Source organism: Cavia porcellus, unplaced genomic scaffold (assembly GCF_034190915.1).
Source record: "Cavia porcellus strain 051 isolate PalLab524CR breed Dunkin Hartley unplaced genomic scaffold, mCavPor4.1 scaffold_1, whole genome shotgun sequence".
NCBI lineage: Eukaryota > Metazoa > Chordata > Mammalia > Rodentia > Caviidae > Cavia > Cavia porcellus.
This window is the reverse complement of record NW_026947484.1, coordinates 150,586,203-150,604,767: the sequence shown is the minus strand read 5'-3', so window position 1 is coordinate 150,604,767 and position 18,565 is coordinate 150,586,203. Positions and strand designations below refer to the sequence as shown.

General features: G+C 36.4%; 1 long non-coding RNA gene across 2 annotated transcripts in view; it reads right to left on the bottom strand.

Annotated features, from left to right (window-relative positions):
* Positions 1 to 18,565, bottom strand: part of LOC134477973 (uncharacterized) — a 56,922-nt gene that overhangs the window by 17,657 nt on the left and 20,700 nt on the right. For both annotated transcript variants that reach the window (XR_010050309.1, XR_010050310.1), the window contains exon 2: positions 15,362 to 15,392. This is a non-coding gene — a long non-coding RNA (uncharacterized LOC134477973). The remainder of the gene's footprint in view (positions 1 to 15,361; positions 15,393 to 18,565) is intronic.

Here is an 18,565-nt window from a genome sequence, read left to right as displayed (position 1 = left end):
ACTCTAAGAACCAGATAAGTCCACACAGAGAAAAAGAAGGAAGGAAGGAAAGGCTAAATTTAAAAATTGGTTAAATATATAAATGTATAACCACTTGTCAAAAATAGAGTCTCAATATTAAATAATAAATAGCTGTTCATGATAAAGAGTCTTTCTAAGAGTTTCTTAGAAAGTATATGATTATGTAAATATTTCTTTTGTCCTTCCCCCTTCTGCTTTAATTCTTAACTTGGCACATTGCTTGAAAAGATAAAATAGTAATGCTTCAGTTATTATTTCTGTCTATTACTGCATAATAACATGAAATATTTTTGTTACTTGGCAAAAATTGAATTTTGTGAATTGTCAATATCACTTTTATGTTTACTTATATGCATTCATGTAAAGGCTAACCAATTCTGTAAAACAGAATAAAAATAAACTCATGTGTTCTAATGATGATACTGTTTTCATTTTTTAAAAAAATCTAGCTAGAGGAAAAAGTATCAGCTTATAATGTTAATAGCACCGTAGGTGTTAGCACAGTCACAAAGCTGTCTATACTGAAAACAGAATAACTTAATGAAAAAAAGACATCTGTATCATTATCTTAACAATACCTATTTGTTCAGATACCAAGAAACAGTCATTTGATATCTCCCAATTAAATAAACCAAATGTTTGCTGTTTTGTTGACCAAATAACTGAATAATTGACTGGATTTTCCAGGAGAATGTTTGTGTCTTATGTACACAAAATCAGGGAATTAGCATACTGTACTTTTTTTAAAAAGCCTAGATAAATTCCTGGAAGTTGTTTTAATGCAAAAAGATAATACAGTTGTATATGGCTTGCTAACCACATGTGAAGAATTTAAGTCTAGGAGAAATTAAAATTGTTTTCTAATTTTCAGGGATCAAATGGGTAAGCACATTTTTGTTCAAAAGTGTGTCCTTTCTTTCAGTCTATGTGGTTACTGGAAGAGATCAGAAAATGTCTCAGAGTGGAAAAAATAGACCAAAAAGAAGACACAGCTGGCAAACAAGAAAAGAGGTGGTTGATGGGGCATAAACAGAAAGGATCCCAGAGGCGAGCATTGGTGGAAAGAGCCAGTCATGGATGAAAGGCAATGTAGGGAGTACACAAACTTGGAGAAGACAGGACTGCGCTAAAGCCAGACCACATCTATTTCTCAGTTCTCAACTCCATTGTTCACTGGTCCTGTTCCCCTGGAATTTCAGTATTCTAGACAGCTGTTACTGTACTGCTCTGGAAAGCAGAGAGGTAAAATATAGCGTGCGTTCCATTCACTGAATTAATAAAATCAACTTGTGCCTAAATACCGTGAAAAGCTTAAGAAACCGTCATTTCAGACACGTGTCTTAGGAGGATGCTGAAGTAGAAAAGGTAAATTTTGGTTAAGATACACAGAACAAAAAAATGATTTCAATGCAACCCTAGCTATTCATATTGTAATGTTTGTACATGTGTAAATTTAGACAGGAAAATAAGTAACTAGAGAAATAAGCTCATCAGTGTGTCTTCAGGAGAATTTGAAGATTAGATTTAGAAACAGATTTGTATAGATAGACATCTTGGCAATTTCTGTTTTCCAAAGAAGAATGCTGCCATTACATGTGTCACTGTCTTTATCATCCATTTCACTAAAGAGCTGAGAAATGAAAGTCATCTATTAAGGACCAAAGCTGCTACAAATCCTGACACCACTGACTAAACAAGAAGCTTTTTTTTCATAAGTACTGCCACTGACGATACTTTCTGGAACATATTAATATATATTGTGGGCAAGGCCTTTAATTGCACATAAATAATGAACATCTGAAATATATTACATAAAATACAAGCCAAAGTCTTTTGGGCTAACTTTAACCCTCAGCTGGATTGTTATTTAAAAAAAAATTAAGCACTCCCTTCTTGTGTTAAAATCATATTTTTGTACTTACACACCTAGGAAGTAAGTAAATAATTGAATATCTTACATAACCCACAGAGCAGAAAATATGTGGGGGAAAATATTCCTGAGAGGTACCAGAAATTTCTGAGAAGGGTGGCTTATTAGAGTGCTCACTTGTATTAATATAAATAATTTAGTTATGAAAATAATAATAACATTGAACATATTGAACTGATTCTAGTGTAACAGTTTCAAATATTTTCAGCCAGAGCCTTTTCTGACATTCAGTTAAATTTGATCAACTTTGCTTTTCATTTCATTTGCCTTCTGTACCCCAAGGCCAATGATTAAAATAATTCCAGACTCGGGTTCCCTATATCATCTTCATCTGTGTGCCCCAAGACATTTCTGCTATCTTCCATTCCACCTACATCCTTCATCTATCAAAAGGGTTATCCATCTCATTTTCATTTGTGCTGTATTTCCAACATGCTAGCCTTGAAATCCATTCTACAGGACCATGTTCTGTGTGAAAGTGTTGTAATTAGATCCTTCTGGTACATTTGGTTACAAACCCATCTGGATTTGATCCAATATGTACTAGTTTGATACCAAATCTGACCTACTATGGCTAGAATTACACCATGGTTCCATTTCTCCTTTTAAATTGTGAAGTGTCATCCCAGGATTTTCGGCAGCATATTATGAAAATTAAGTTTACATGAAACAAATTTAGTTAAAGAACATTTTAGGTAGAGCTTTTCTAGCAGAAAGCCAGGGATAAGGGCAAATGACCAGCTTTGGGTGTCCTGCTAATTGGAATTGTAGCTCCCAAGAGATTTTAATCAGCCACTCATTTTTAAACGTGGTGAACACCTCTGACATTGACTTACTTGGCTTGTTCCTGATTTTCATCAGAAATATGTCTCCATTAGAGCAATGAAGTATTGTGCATTATACAGTTAAACTTGGGAAGGAGGGTAGTATTATGGGGAATGAGTGATTCACAATACACATCTCTATCTCTAATTTTATAAGAAGATGGAAAATTACTGGTGAAGGTAAGCATTGCTACCCATTAGAGGAGTCAATAGACAGCACATAACAAAATGGATGCTGATGAGACCACACTAGAAGGAAATTATAAATAAAAGTCAAGAATATTAACAATTAAATGTTGTTGCCAACATAAGGAAGTCTCTGCAGAGTTCGAACTAGCAGCTTCCTTGACGATGGTGAAGGTGTCATTCAGATCCAAGAGCTTTTCAGGTTTGCTGAGCACTGTGTAACAGCACAGAAGACCATGTAGTATAGAAAAAGATAAAATCAAGCCAATCGAGGCTTCTCTAAGTTTTGACTGATACACAGGAAATCATTGTGTCTTTCTTAGTCACTGTCTTGTTGTGAGGGCACAATAACCTACGGCCACAATTTAAAGGAGAAGAGGTTTGTTTTGGCTCATGGTTTCAGTGTTTCTACCTGGCTCAAAGGCAAAACCAAGAGGGCAAAAGAACATGATGGAGGAAAAAGTGGTCCGCTCATGGCCACCAGGAAGCAGAGAGAGTAGGGAAGAGCCAGAGACAAGAATGCATGCTTCTAGGTCACACCTCTTGTGATTCACCTCCTAACAACACATTCGGCACATTCACTACAAGGTTTCCATAATCCAGTCACCTTCCAAAAGCCCCGTCTCTAAACACAGGAGACTTCTTTTGGTCATTCTAGGTCTAAATCATAACAGCGAGTGAAAACAATAGCATAATATTTAACTGGAAAGTGGGTCTTACCTGTATATTAAGATGTAATCCTCTGGAATTACTTATCATTGCTCCAGAAGAAGCAGAGAAAGAATTTAACACCTTTTCAACAATTCACAGTCTATAAGCAGACCATAGAAGTTAATTTAAAAGAAAAAAATCTACTTGATCCCTGGGCTATAAAATATATGATGTTTGGTATGGTAAGCTAAGAGTTTGTCAATAATCATATTGAGGATTACCTCAAATGCTGTAACTCACATTTGTCTCCAAATTTACAACTGGATTCAGACATCCCTGAGTCCATCTGCACCCCTTTAATTCCTAAAAATAATGAGAAATGTATTCATAGATAGTAAGAATAGCTCCTAACACCTTTCAAAGGCCAGCACCTTTGAAAGCTTGATCACTTCTTTATAGTTTGAATGCCGAAAATTCTGAGAAAATTAAGTCATAGCAAGTGACAAGATAGTTTGGCATTCTAAACTCAAAAGAGGCTGATTGTCATTTAGGTTGTGAGTAGCAACTTAATTTCCACAAAACAACTTCATCTGCCCATGAAATTAATGGTCCCAATTTAGATTTTATTAGTTTTGTAGTTTTTATCAATTTGAACTCGTAAAATGGTTTTTCTTATACATAATTATTTAAAGCCGATAAGCACATACTTTATTCCTATTTTATGTTTAAACATGATTAAGTAATACTATAATATGAATAATTAAGTCAAAGCTTAAGCTCGTTAAAAAACTTTGCTCTTAAAAGGGGCCTAATGCTGCATGGAGAAGCAGCTATTTCACCTTGGCACAGTTTGTCACAGCTAATCCCCAAGAGAATGAAGTCCTAAAATGAACAGAAGCAGCCTAACCTGAGGAGAAAATGGGTACACACAGATTGGGAGACAGATTAGGAGACTTTTCTGAAGTCAGCTTGGAAGTGCATAGGTGGAAACTGCTTCACAAAAAGCTTCCCTCGGCCTCTGAAGTCTTCCAGAATAAAACCTCCTGGGAAACTCCGGCCATTGGCTTGGTTCTTGTATAAAACTCTAGAAAGGCCTGGAACGTCTTCTGCAAACTTCTACAAATGTATTTTTCAGTGCTCACGTCTTCAATCAAATCAAATTCCAAGTTCTTTTCACCTCCTGTCTCAGAATTCTCCTTGCCACTCTGATTGTCACCCCAAGGGCCATGAACAACGATTTCTCCCTGAGCAAACTGAACATCATTCCCTCGATGGCTCTGTATGTGAACTCTTCCCCATTTCAATGCATTTTGCACACAGTCGCATATTCCCACAGCAAAGCTTAGGACATTTTGGCCTTGTGTTCTAAAAGCCACGATGCTTCCACCTTGCCCATTGAATCTGGCATTCCAGGTAGTCATCTTAGCATTAATGGTTTAGTATCTGGCTTCCATCACTCTTTCCATGCATGTTCTCAAGAACTCACGAAGCTGTGTCAACAGTAAATTATTCAGTGTTCATACTTCACTCTCTGTTTCTGTGACTTTAATGAAGCTGGTGCCTTTCAGGAAATAAACTGTCTTCTTCCTCACTATCTTGGTTCAGTCAGGCTGCTATAACCAAATCACATGAACTGGGAAGTTTGTAAGCAACAAAATCTTTTTCTGATAGTTCTAGGGATGGAAAATCCAACACCAACTTGCCAGTAGATTCAGTACTGGGAAGGGTCCATTTTGTGGCTCAAAGGGCCTTCCAGCTGTGTCCTAAATGAAGGGATGAAGCAGCTCTCTGGGGTCCTTTTCATGAGGACACCGATCTTATTTTTCAGTTTTCAGCACTCATAACTTAATCACCTCCTCAGAGACTCCGCTCCTTAATACCATCCCCTTAGGGAATGGATTTGAGGGAGATCCAATTATTTCTACCAGAATAGAAAGTACACAAAAAAGAACAAAGGGAAACAAGATTGTTTGGGCAGAAATTAAGTTGCACTTGAATAAAACTGCAATACCAAACAGTGGATTCTATAGATCTCAGTGAGAATTCTACAGTTACAAGTTTGAGAAACATAAACTCCTTATATAAATAGCATCAAATGATAGCGAAACCACTTCTGCCTCCACTCTGGCTTCCCAAACTCACATATTCTCATCTTTGGAGAGATTGCAATCTATACTAATCACTTATTTAATGGATATTGCATTCCACAGGATGGTACTCACATGTACAAGATATCATCTGCAAATTGGCAATTTTATTGTACTTTCAAGAGACTATTTAACCAACAGCCCCTGGGTGGTGCAGTAGGTGATGGAACCCATGCATCCATGATCACTTGCCCACTGCCACATTTGCATTGTTACAAAGTGATGGCTTTAATTTAAAAAATTAAAAACAAAATGTTAAATTGGTGCATCAAACACTAATTGTAGTAGTGGTCCGGCCTACATTCTCCAAGCTACAAGTAGAAACGCATACATGTGAATATTATGATTTCAGCCAAAGATATTCTGTGAAAACAACTTTCCACCTAGCTAGTGGTTTGTCTCCTCAACACCTAGGGACATGTTAGGGATTTGTCATTGATTTCTACTGATGACATGTTGAACTTTGAACAGCAACTTTAACTAGATCACCCTTAGTAAGTACTTACAGATTGGCTCTCCACCCTTTTCACAAAGGCTACACTGGTCATGAGTTCATTTTGCCAACACTCAGAGTCAACATGACAAAGGCTGCCTGATGTAAAAGACTAATTAATGCTGTCTACTTTCACTACATACTAGTTTTTTGAGATGGCTGCTTTATAGTAGAAATTAACATGCAGTGCAAGGATCTCCACACATCATGCCCACTTCCAAAAGATCTCTGAATATATACCTCTTCATTTGACATTATTCTGAATTTTCCACTCTTTCTTCTTTGAAGCAATCTAACAAAAAATTCTGAACCATTTGACCTCTCCATGACCTACTTGGACCACTTACTTTTCTACTTAAAGAGTGTAGTATCAGATTAAACACACTAATCAAACCTACCATTACAAGGAGAATTTTCCCATGCCATGCATTGCTGGATTTTCCCCTGAGTGGATCTTGCACACTTTCTCCCATATTCCAGACCAATCCTTAAGGGAAATATATGCAGTATTTTTTACTCACTCATCACTTGGTCTTTAGGGACACTTTTTCATGTGGCCACAGGCATAAGCTAAGGAAAATGTGCTGGTGAAACAGTGACAGGTCTCATGGGGTTCTGAACAACCTGCTCAGTCCTTGTATTTATAACCTGTGGGTTCTATTCACAGTCTAATCTACATAAGCACTTCTATCTCTTTATGTTTTGTGACTGGACTGGCACAATTTGTGCACTAGGCCCTTTAAGGGTCATTGATGAGTTCAGTTCCTGGATCTTCAAAGCATTTATCTTCAGCTCTTTGGGATGTGCATACTTATAAAGGTCCTTTTTTGTTCATTTGATCCAATTAACAGATTGTTAATATAGTAATCAAATATGGTATGTGTGCATATACAAGTGGTCTAAGGCCCTTAGTTTGTATTTTGGTAGAGAACAATTATATGGAGCAGGACAATAAATATATACTCTTGCTTACCTTGTGAGAATTCAATTTGGTTTTGGTCTTCCTACTTGTTGGGATTGGTAAGAAAATGTAGGCTCCAATTCAATGATAATATACCATGTGCCATGTTTGTTTTTACTGTAGTAAAAACAGCACCCTTGGGATAGCACAGGTTCAATTGGTTTGACTCCTTGGTGGAGTCTGCAGACATTCATCATCATCTTCTAGACTCCATCTGTGTTTCCATAGAAACTATGCAGGTGAATTAAACAGGAAATATTACGGGACCCATCTTGCTTGCACCTTTGATATTTCTAACAGTGGCACTAATATCTGCCATTTTTCCAGAATGCAGCATTGCTTTACTTAACTATCTTGGCCAGGAGTTTGAGGAAAGAGACACTTCAGAAGCTTCTGCTTCATCTTCATTATGATGGCTTTTACCTCTGAGGGTAAAAGAACCTTTGTGGATGTTTTGTTACTACCAAATGTATCTTCCAGAACCTCATACACTCCTCATCTAGCAGGTATTCTAAATACCAAGGTCCATGAAGAATCTGTATCCAACTATCCTCAAAAATATCTGGGCAATCCCATTTTTCTACTGTACAATGGCCATAGGTACTTTGGAGGGAAAAACTGTGATGTTTCTTAGTGTATTTACTATATTTCTGGTATCGTTGTGGGGGTCCTATTTCCTGGGCTTTCTTCTCCAGTCAATTATGGTTCCAGAAATAATATTGAAAACATAATCAAATAAAGAATAGTTCAAGGTATATGGTTTATCTCTAGCAGCAATGAAGAAAGTGAGAGATACTCTTGCCAGCTCTCATTTTCCTGGAAATAACATAGCCTATTAACTATTTTCATTGTTGACATTCTTCTCTCCCTTTTAGTTGAACACACTTATCCATCTGGCTTATTGTTATAAATTGAGTATATTGATTGATCTATTTTTGAGGAGAAAAGTTAGGGTTAATAAATACAGGAAACACATATATTCTTTTGTGAAGCAGAGACTTCTGCATGACCTTTAGTCAATAGTCTTTAACTAGAAGGGATAAAATACAGGCTTCTGCAGTCACAGATAGTTCAGGGAATTCAAGGACTCCAAAATTTTAACAAATATACTCCGATGTTGTTGACCTATTCATTTTTCACAATAACACAGAGAATTTGTTAAGATGGAGAACTCAACTTCCTCTGGAGATTTGCAATTTTTGTAATTAAGCACTGGGATGACCTTGGCTTCTCCTGTCTTCTAGCCATAGAAAATGAGAATCTTTTCTTTTTTCCTGTTACTACTAGGCCCTCTGGATTTCTCACTTAGTTTAGAAATCGGTTGTTACTCAAGGTCTTCCACTGACTGCCCCATGTCTAGACTTCCTCTAACAGATATCCAAGGCCATGGTGCTCATAGTCAACTTCCCTCCAGCTTTTCAAACTTGAGAGAAAGCATCTACCAGTACATTCATTTCCACCATACACAATAACAAGTCCAACTTACACTGGTAGAAATTTTACCAATCATGCAACAGCATGTCCAATGCTAGCCATGTGCTAATCACCACCAGTAATGACTCTTCACAGTTAGCTCCAGCACTTCATTTTACAGACCTTCCTAGCACAACTCCTAGTACTCACTGATTCATGTTGGATTCTCCAGAAAACAGACCCTGAGATTGTAAGCTTTGTATGCAGGGGTGTTGGGAACACCTCTAAAGAAGCACAAGAAGCAAGATTAGACAGCATGGGTGGCAAAGGGAAGGAGCTGAAATGAGATATTTAAGTCTTATAAGTGTAGAATAAGGGGATAGGGAAAAGTGAGTCAGTGGTACAAAGTTATAGCAAGAGAAGAGAAATAAGTTCAAGTGTCCTATTGCGTAGTAGAATAACTGTAGATTAGGATAATAAATAATATATCCCAAAAATTCCGAAGAAATCATGTTGCTTGTTCACTGAAAAGAAATGATAAATGTTTGATGAAATATATAAGCCTACTCTGATTTGAGCATTATATAATGTAGACATGCATTTAAATGTCACATGATACCCTGTATTTATGTATTATTACTATGCATAGATTTAGAAAAATGAAAAAAGCTAAATAATAGCCAAATAATAGAAATAATCTTACTATCCATTGACTGACAGAGGAAGAAAGAAAATCTGACATATGCCTACAATGGAACAATAAACTATAATTATGCATTCATAATGATATTTCAGTCAGTAATGGAACACATATATGATGGTGGTCCCATGAATTATAATGTAGCTTTAAAATCATAGATCCTATTGGAAGTACCAGTAGTGAAATATTCCTTCAATAATGGACTCAATCAAGACTGAAGCCCAGATTTTGCATTGAAATATTAACTAGGGATAAGAACAGAAGGGAAAAAGGCACTAACAGGATATGAGTATAGTCCTTTTCAGACAAAGCAATTATTGGAGCTTCAACACTCAATATTCACAGGAATTGGGGAAATGAATGTCTCAATCAATACTCAGTACTCAGAAGTAGTGTCTTGAAGGAAGTTTTGGGTGGTAAAACATCATATTCTTTACTATTTACTAAAGCCCACGTCAAATTTCACTCTCTTCTTCAAAGCTGGTAATATTCTCATTTTCTCTCTGAAGTCCTAGAAAACTTCTCTATCATTATCCTTGTAGCACTATCTTCTACAACATTCGCCAATAATTCTAATCTTTCCTGATATATTTAAAAGTCCTTGAGTGGTTAATTTGTGTCACACTCTTCTTTGAGCACCTCCCTAAGTCTATTTCTGTACCTTCTCATTGTGCAATCAATATTTGTTTTATCTTAACTTCTATTCATCTTCAGATCTCAGCTTACAAAGCATTTCCTTAAGAAAGCTTTTCCAGCCTCCCAGACTCAGCAAGATTGCATGTGTTCATTACACCCTGTGCTTGCCCATCATTGCATTCATTACAGTTACACTTAATTTATCACAGAACTAATTGTTTAACAGCTCTTTACTGCTGAAAGTAAATATTCATGAGCACAAGTTCTAGGTCTTCCTTTTCACCACGTTATCTGTGGAAATTATCATAGTGCCGTTGCTGATAAATGACTAGTAAGTAGCTATTGAGTGAAAAGATGGACGAATTAATGTAAAAAGGTGGGAATCCACTTTAGGATGAAAATCACTTGGAAAAAATTGGAAATCCAGTCACTGGAAATGACAGGGGAATGGTTTAATTCATAAGCAGGCTTCCCTCCTAGGATGCTGTTGGGATTAAGAACACCAAGGGGCTACATAGATGATGCAATGGAAGATCAAAGTATTTCAGATATTTGGGTTGCAGAACTGATCCTAGTAAAAGGCTGTATAAAGGATAGTCGACTGGAAGACATGTGAGGACCTTCAGCCTCCGTGGTCCATGATGAGATACAGTAAGTAGTCCCCCTATACAAATGAGAGTTATGGAGAGGAGAGCATCAGTGTGGAAGCCAGACTTTTATCTTGCTTGTTTGTTGACCTCATCTCTCATCAATGATCAGGGGATTGCATGTCAACCATCAAGACCCTTTCATTTAAGCACCTAACTGTGCTTTTAGAAACCATGACAAAGAAGAAAAGATGATCCTGCAGGCCTTTGTTGTCAAATTTCTTGAGCAGAGTACACAGTAGGATATAAGGTTCACAAGTACTCTTTTGCAGTCTCATTGAAAGTTTCCTATCAAGATTGGTTAATTTTGTAGACTACTAGTCGGATAAGCACACGCTTTTCACATGTAAATGTGCAAATATTTGTACAGTTACTACCCTAACTTACTATAGATATTGGGCTTTGGCACCACATTATATAGTCTCAAATTCTATCTAGATCATTTATAACATGAGCTGTACTTGAAAGATAACTTGGCAGACCAGTTCCACATTTATTAAACGAAGACAACAGGAAAAGCTACCCCAGAGTTATTATAAGGGAGGAAATGAGAAGTCAGTACTTTCTTTGCAGTAAAATCATCAGTCCATGATTAGCTGTTATGATAATAGATAGGCTGTGTTCAATAAAGAAAGTTGTCAGGCACTAATTGATATGATTATAAGCCTTGTGTTGCCAAAACTGAACACAAGGTAGGTGAAAGTCAGGTGAAAAATACATCATATTTGAAAGGAGTATTTTAAGTAATAAATGTCCCTCAGAAGAAGGACCTTCTATTAGCAGGATACAGTGAAAGCACTTATCTAATAACTACCTGCTAACTCACTAATGTGACTTAGACAATATTTCCATAGTGTAGGACTTGGACCAGAAATTTGGGGAGAATTTTAGGGTTGTCATATACTAGCACAACTATAGCAATTAATATGGAATTTCCTCAAAAAACCAAGGATAAAAATTTCATTCCACCCTGTTATTTTCCTAAGTATCTTCCCAAAAGAATTAAGGATGTCATATTTTAATGATACCTTGGTACCCATGTTAACAGCACCATAATGACAACAGTTAAATCTTGAAAATGGCCCGTATGTCCATTAACAGATGACTGGATAAAGAAAATGTAGTATTTATACATGACGGAGTACTACTTTGCTATAAATAAGGATAAATTTTGGTCATATATGGGAAAATAGAGGCACTTTGAGATCATAAAGTTAAATGAGATAAATTGAAGATACAAGCTTAAATATTACATGGTCTCTCTCTCACATGAGAAACCAAAAATATGAATAATTTAAGGAACAACACGAAAAAGCAACATAAAAGATAGATAATAGAAAAACAGGGGGACAGCTCTTTTGCATATAGCAAAGAGATGGATGCCAAGGGGCAGGTAGAAGAGGAGAGGAAACAAAAAAATTAAGATGTGTTTATGTACACAAACCAATTACCCAAAAAGAATGTAGTCATTATGCACTGCAAACATATACTAACAAAGAATTAAAATAAAGTAATTGCAATAAAATAAACACACACAAAATCCAAGTCATTATCCAACATCACAATAATTCCATTTTAGATTGTGCATTGAGATACAGGAAAGTAATCAGATTCTTTCTCCAGCTCTAACTACATATGTAGACATAGATAGACCCTATTAGTATTACTAAATCCCCCCTCCTTTCTGTTAAGAGTTACACATGAGGAAAGTAAGGAAAGTTCTTGCCCATACCAAGGACATAGAAGCACTACAACTGAGAAATCAGGGAGAATCGGAACAGATAGGTCTCAAGGGTTTCCCACTCAGTCTGTTCGTGTTAGATCACACCCTTTTTGAATAATCAGATTGCTACACAGCTGTCCTTGCTTCACTGATCCTAACCATAAAAGTGGATAGCCATACTGGCTCTTTAAGTCTTTAATCTGGAGGATCCTGTGTCACATAAAAATAGGATCAAACAAATTTATTACAATTTTTATTACGAGCCTGTCTTTTGTCATGGGGTGTCAGCCATATCCAGTTATGGTGGACAGGAAAGAGATCACCCTGCTTCTCTCTGCTAAAAGGTCTGGTTGTAGTGTTTTTAATATTCAAATATAATCTCTATTTTATGTCATTTATTTAAGAGGAGATTTTACACGTGCACAGCTTAAGTTTCTGCTAAAGTTCCCTTCAGTTGAAATGTACAATCCCTGCGTCTCTGTGAAATACAGAACAGGCATCTGCGAGTTCTAAAGTTCTCTTTGAGCCTCACCTCTGTGTGTCACTGTGAGTCTGAGTGCCACCAAGCAATCCATACTTGCAAGGTCACTTACAGGAATTTGCAATTTCAACTAACATTTATTGAGCATGTACCACAACCAAAATTGTATGCAGGGGCCTGGCAGTGATTCTAGGGTGTCTTTACCCAAGCTGGCCTCAAACTAGTGATCTTTCTGCCTCAGCCTCCCGGGCATGGGGATTACAGGGATCTGCCCAGCTCCCACGAGCACTGGGTGGTGTGCCCAGGTTTCATTTCTGCAACTGGTGTGCTGCTCTCGCTCTCCCCACTGCTTCTTCCTTTCACTCCCTTGCACATGGGTGTGCACGCTTTGTCTCCCCCTAACGTCGAAACCTCTTATACTGTGGGGTCTTTATCACCCCTGCCCAGCACGACCCTTGGCATTCAACACTGTGGTTATATAGAGAAGACATTAGACATATGTGAAAATATTAGTAACTGTTATAAAAGGAGGGATTAGGTGAACATCACAACCAAAGTTGAAGAATTTACTTTAAATAATTAGCTTTTTGTATCATTTCTCATGCATGGTCTCACAAAGAAAACACACTCACAAGGTAACTAATGGCCCCCTTTTTGAAATAAATGACTCCAAGTAAACTAATGCTATGACTTATTATGATGATGATGAACATGTACTTATGGGTTTCGGGATGACCCATACATATGGGTGCATATTGTGCCATGATCATATCCACCTTCCTTCGGCCCTTTCCTGTCCCCCACCTCTAATATCTACTCCCTTTCTCATCCCCCAAAAGAAATCCCTCTTCTAGTTCTATTTATGTGTGTGTGTGTTTCCCTTTCATTTGAATATTATTTTATTACATTATGAAGCTTGGTCCCAAGTTGGAAATGCTAAAACTTAGTCCTTGGTATGATGATGATGAGATATATTGGGACCTTGGAGAAATGGGGTCTAGTAAACATGGTTGGGTCATTTGGGGCGATGGTCTTATAGGTTTAATATACTTATCACTGGTTGCTGAGTTTGTGCTTAGAAGAGTTGTTTTTTTTTTTTTTTTTTTTTTTTTTTTCCTAGAAAAAACAAGAGTGGCCTCTCTCCAATCAGATTTCCTGTCTCATCTGCCATGATGTGGCACAGCCAGCAGGGACCTCACCAAAGCCGGGCACTTTGGGTTCTCAGCCTCCAAAACTGTAACCTAAATAAACTCTTTCTTAATAAAGTATTCTGCCTCAGGTGTCTGATTATAACAACACAATATAAAGTAATAAATCTAACAAATACATCATGGAAGCCTAAATTCAAACATTAAATTCTAAAATGTATATTTCCACATAATCGTATTTCCCAAAATATTACACTGAGGAAAAAAATGTATCCCACACAGAAAGCTTGGAAAAGTTGTCATAAAAGTGATACTTGAGCTAGATTTTGATACTGGAAAGGCTTATGGCATAGAAGTACAGGCACAGACCTTGCAGAGGGAATATTAATAAATGTCACAGATTGGAAGCTTGGAATTTGATTTGAAAAAGGGTAATACAGATCAGCTATAGGTTATGGTATGTGAATAGTAATCAAAAATATTATGATAATAATAGGATATTACATTGTTTATCCATCTCTACTATTTTATAAGCATATAAAGAACTTTCCATTTCATGCAGGCTAAAATCGATAGGTGCCAATGTTTTTTGACACTTGTTAAACTCACCAGCCCCTCTTCAGGACCCTGACATTGGCGTTTCTCAGCTCTAGAAATCTACTTTCATAGCTAGTTTTATGGGTTGATTTCTCAGTACATTCTAGTTTCGATTTAAATGTCATCTCAAAAAATAGCTTGCTTAGCCATCCTGTCTAAGTAATGCCCTCTTTTTACTTTTTCTTTATCCGCCTTATTTTTCTTCATATTACTGGTCTGTATCTCACATTCAATAACTATCAGTGGCACCAAACACAAAGAATATCTGAGAAGCTATCACACCCAAGAGTTGCGTTTCCCGGACTGCCATGTTCAAGAAAAATGACAAGTGAATGTAATGTACCCTGCATAGGAGCTTTAAACTGGGAAAGACAAGATTCTGGAGAACAAATAAGGAAATCTGAATAAACTGTAAGGTTTGATTATTAATTATAGTATCTCAAAATAAGATATCAATAATAGGCAAGACTTCAGATGAGGAAATTCTCTGTGCTAATTTCAGGATTTTTCTGCACAAGCTAAACTAAAAGGACAAGTCCATGAATCTGTGTATGTGGATGCGTGTGTACTGTTTCATAATTATCCATCTCCCTAGGAACTATTTTTCTGTTTTATCATCAGTCTTAGAACAACATCTGACATATAACAGACATTTAATAAATATTTGCTTAGTTAATTAATTGTGTCAGTTACACCTTATGAGAACACTATGATGGGTTCCAGGATTTCAAAGAGCATTTGGTGGGTGACAAAAAGAGCAGGGGTAAACTAAAGAAAAGCTCTGTGACAGGGCATTTACTTACTGTGTGAGAGTCCTAGATTCAGTCTCCAGTTCTGAAAAAAAAAGAATTAAAAAGAGGAAAAGCCAGGGTCAGAACCACAAGTCAAATTCAGTGCAATCCATTTCACATTTTATATATTCAAGCATTTTGTATTTAAAAGGGGAATTGGAATGCCGAATTTTTAAGTGATGTGTTTTCAATAGGGAGCCATGAAGACTTTTTTGGAAGAATAGTAGTAAAATAGTTAAGTTTAAAAAAAAATTAAGAAGAGCAGAGACAAGAGATGTAAGCTCAGCAACATAACGCCTACCTGGCAAGTACAGGTCCTGAGTTCAATGCATGGTACAAAATACAGAGAGAGAGAGAGAGAGAGAGAGAGAGAGAGAGAGAGAGACAGAGAGACAGAGAGACAGAGAGAGACAGAGAGAGAGAGACAGAGAGAGAGAGAGAGAGAGAGAGCACAGAGACAATGATAAAAAGGGCACTTTGAAAATTAGGATGATGGTGTCAATGAAAATAAATGAGAAGCTGGGGCATAATGGGAAGAGAAGAAAATAGGCAGCTGTGAGAGACAGGGTTTGGCCTTAGGGTATATTAGATAGACTTCTAATTCCAAGTAGTAAACAAGAAGCAAAAAATAATATCTGCACTGAGGTTTTGAATCTAGAATACTAAAAGAGCAATACCATTAGGAGGAATGAAGAATTACAGTTCTCTGACCTTTCTATATATCCATGTATTTCATTTGGTTTTCATAGCAGTGAATGAAATGCAAACATAAAAAAATAGAAAACTCTTTGAAAAATTAAGAATATTAGATAACATATAAATTAATTTCAAAATGAATGTTATTTTCAAGGCTCCTAAGTAGAACACCCACAATAGGAGGATATTTATACCATCTTAATTAAGGCTTAGCTTTATCTGACAGAGCATCAGTGATGGTTTTCCTATTTTTCATGTTTCAAGTGCAAAACTTTGATAATAAAAAACAATAATCCCCATAGAAAGCTCTCTGTTCTCTACATCAGTCTTGAGGCTATTAAATGATAATTATGACTATGACTTAATATCCATCTTAGACTAACATACATACAAGCTACAGAACAAATGAAAGGTGTTACCCTAGAGCAAAGTAATTTTTTTATGATCAATAGCCTATCATTAGCATAATGTTTATTTTATGCATTTGCAGACTTTATATTACCTGAGCTGTGGTTTATAAATATTAACCTATTGATCTTTGCTGATCTTCCATCCGCTACAAGAGTTTCTCATAAACATCATCACTTCCTTTTTTTGTAGGTGAAGGACAAAACAATAAAATATGCCTCAAGTTGTTTGATAATTATACATGGTTACAGAAAGTTCAAAACCCAAGGTTGTCTCATCACACAAATCCTTCAAACTTTCCTACACGTTTGTATTCAGCTTTTTTTTATAAATCCCAAACTGATAATATGTTCTCTTTTCAATTAAAATATACAGTAGAGTGAATATAATATCACTCATTACCAGCACTGTCACTTACATATGCTTTATAAGTTATCAAATAGTATGCGAAAATGGACTTGGCTTACTTCACAAAAAGCTACTGTCACTTCTTTCACATTTAGCTATAGAATTTAATAAACAGTATATCTTGAATTTTTCCCTGGGAACATGTCTTTTCTTTCATTTGGAAGTTAGTTACAGTGAATACTAATTTGATTTCTTTTAGGTAGTAAAGATCAGTTCCCTGAATCACCAAAATAATATGCCCTTAAAAATAATGAAAGAACATATTTAGAGGAGCCTAAGAAACCCATTATTTTTCTTATACTATTTTTATTCAGCGTGCATGGATTTCTTAATAAGAAGTTTTATTTAATCCATTATTTCGTTAATTCACTTTGCTAAAGTAAACCTGGCACAAAACTGAAGGCTAGGACCAACACTGGAGTTATATTTAATGAAAATCTAGAATACAAAAGCACTTCAATTATTCATGTTTCCTGATATGTGCTGAAAAATGGGTGCACATTTGTGTGTGTCTCTTTGATAGGGTTCAAATTAGCAGTGAGCTTTTGAAAATATGGCCCTTCCTACCTTCAACAAATGTCTTTTTACCAGCTTATCTTGGGCAAAACAGAGACTTTTAAATCAAACTTCTATTTCATCTATTTCTTTCTTTATTACTGAAATGAATAAAGTAATTTTGCATGGTAACGTAAGTGCTTATCAAATTGCGAAGCAATAAGTATAACAATAAGACCATTTGCTAGAAGCTTAATACATTATTATATTACATTATTATGATTGGGATGAACCATTTGTCTTGTACATGGGGTTACACAGATTTCTGAAGCTGTGAACCCGGACACAAGTCAGATATATGCAAGGCAAATGCACTAAAAATTATGTCCAGTTAAACACAATGAAATTTATTTATGCAAAGGAGCTTTAGAACTTGGAACCAGCAACCCTCATTTCATCACTTGCTGCCCAGAAAAAACACTCGGTAACAGGTTCGACAAATTCACTTTCAGCTCCATATGGTCATTTATCCTCCCTTGTCTTTGAAAGTAAAATACTGGGAAGGCGGCATTTGAGTTTTGGGAGACAAATTACTTTTCTCAATGGAATCAAGGGCTGTGGCCATCTGCAATGAAATAGATGAGCCACAGCTGGCTTTCGTATCCATCAATCCTGATTGCAGAAGTGCCACGGCACCTGCAGATTGATTGTGAGGACCTGTTGTGACAGACAATACTGACCAATTCATTCCTGTTGACAACAAGTTATTTCTCATGTTTAGATACAGACTCTACTTTGTGTCATTGAAGGAAGGAAGGAGCTGGAACTCCTCCAAAACATTCCATCAACAGTGAAAACCTAAAAGTTCAGAACATCCTTAAACTAGATTTAGAGAACTAATTACCACCCTGACACACCAGTACTGAGAGTATATCTATATCGTATCAGTAAATTTGAAACCCAAGTTTAATAGGGATTTCTATCGTGAATAGGGATTTCTGTACTTGCACCTCCTAATGGGAGTAGACTTTTCCTAGTTCTCACTGTGTGAACTGTGGACTTTGACATCATATTTTCTTTGTCTTGATGAAGAGTGAATACCTGGTAGAGTGGTTAACAGGCTTTGTAATGCTTTAGGACTTTGGTCTAAGCCAACAAAATTCTCCTTTTTTTTAAGTTTGGACTTGAGAATCTGGTTTGCCGACTTAG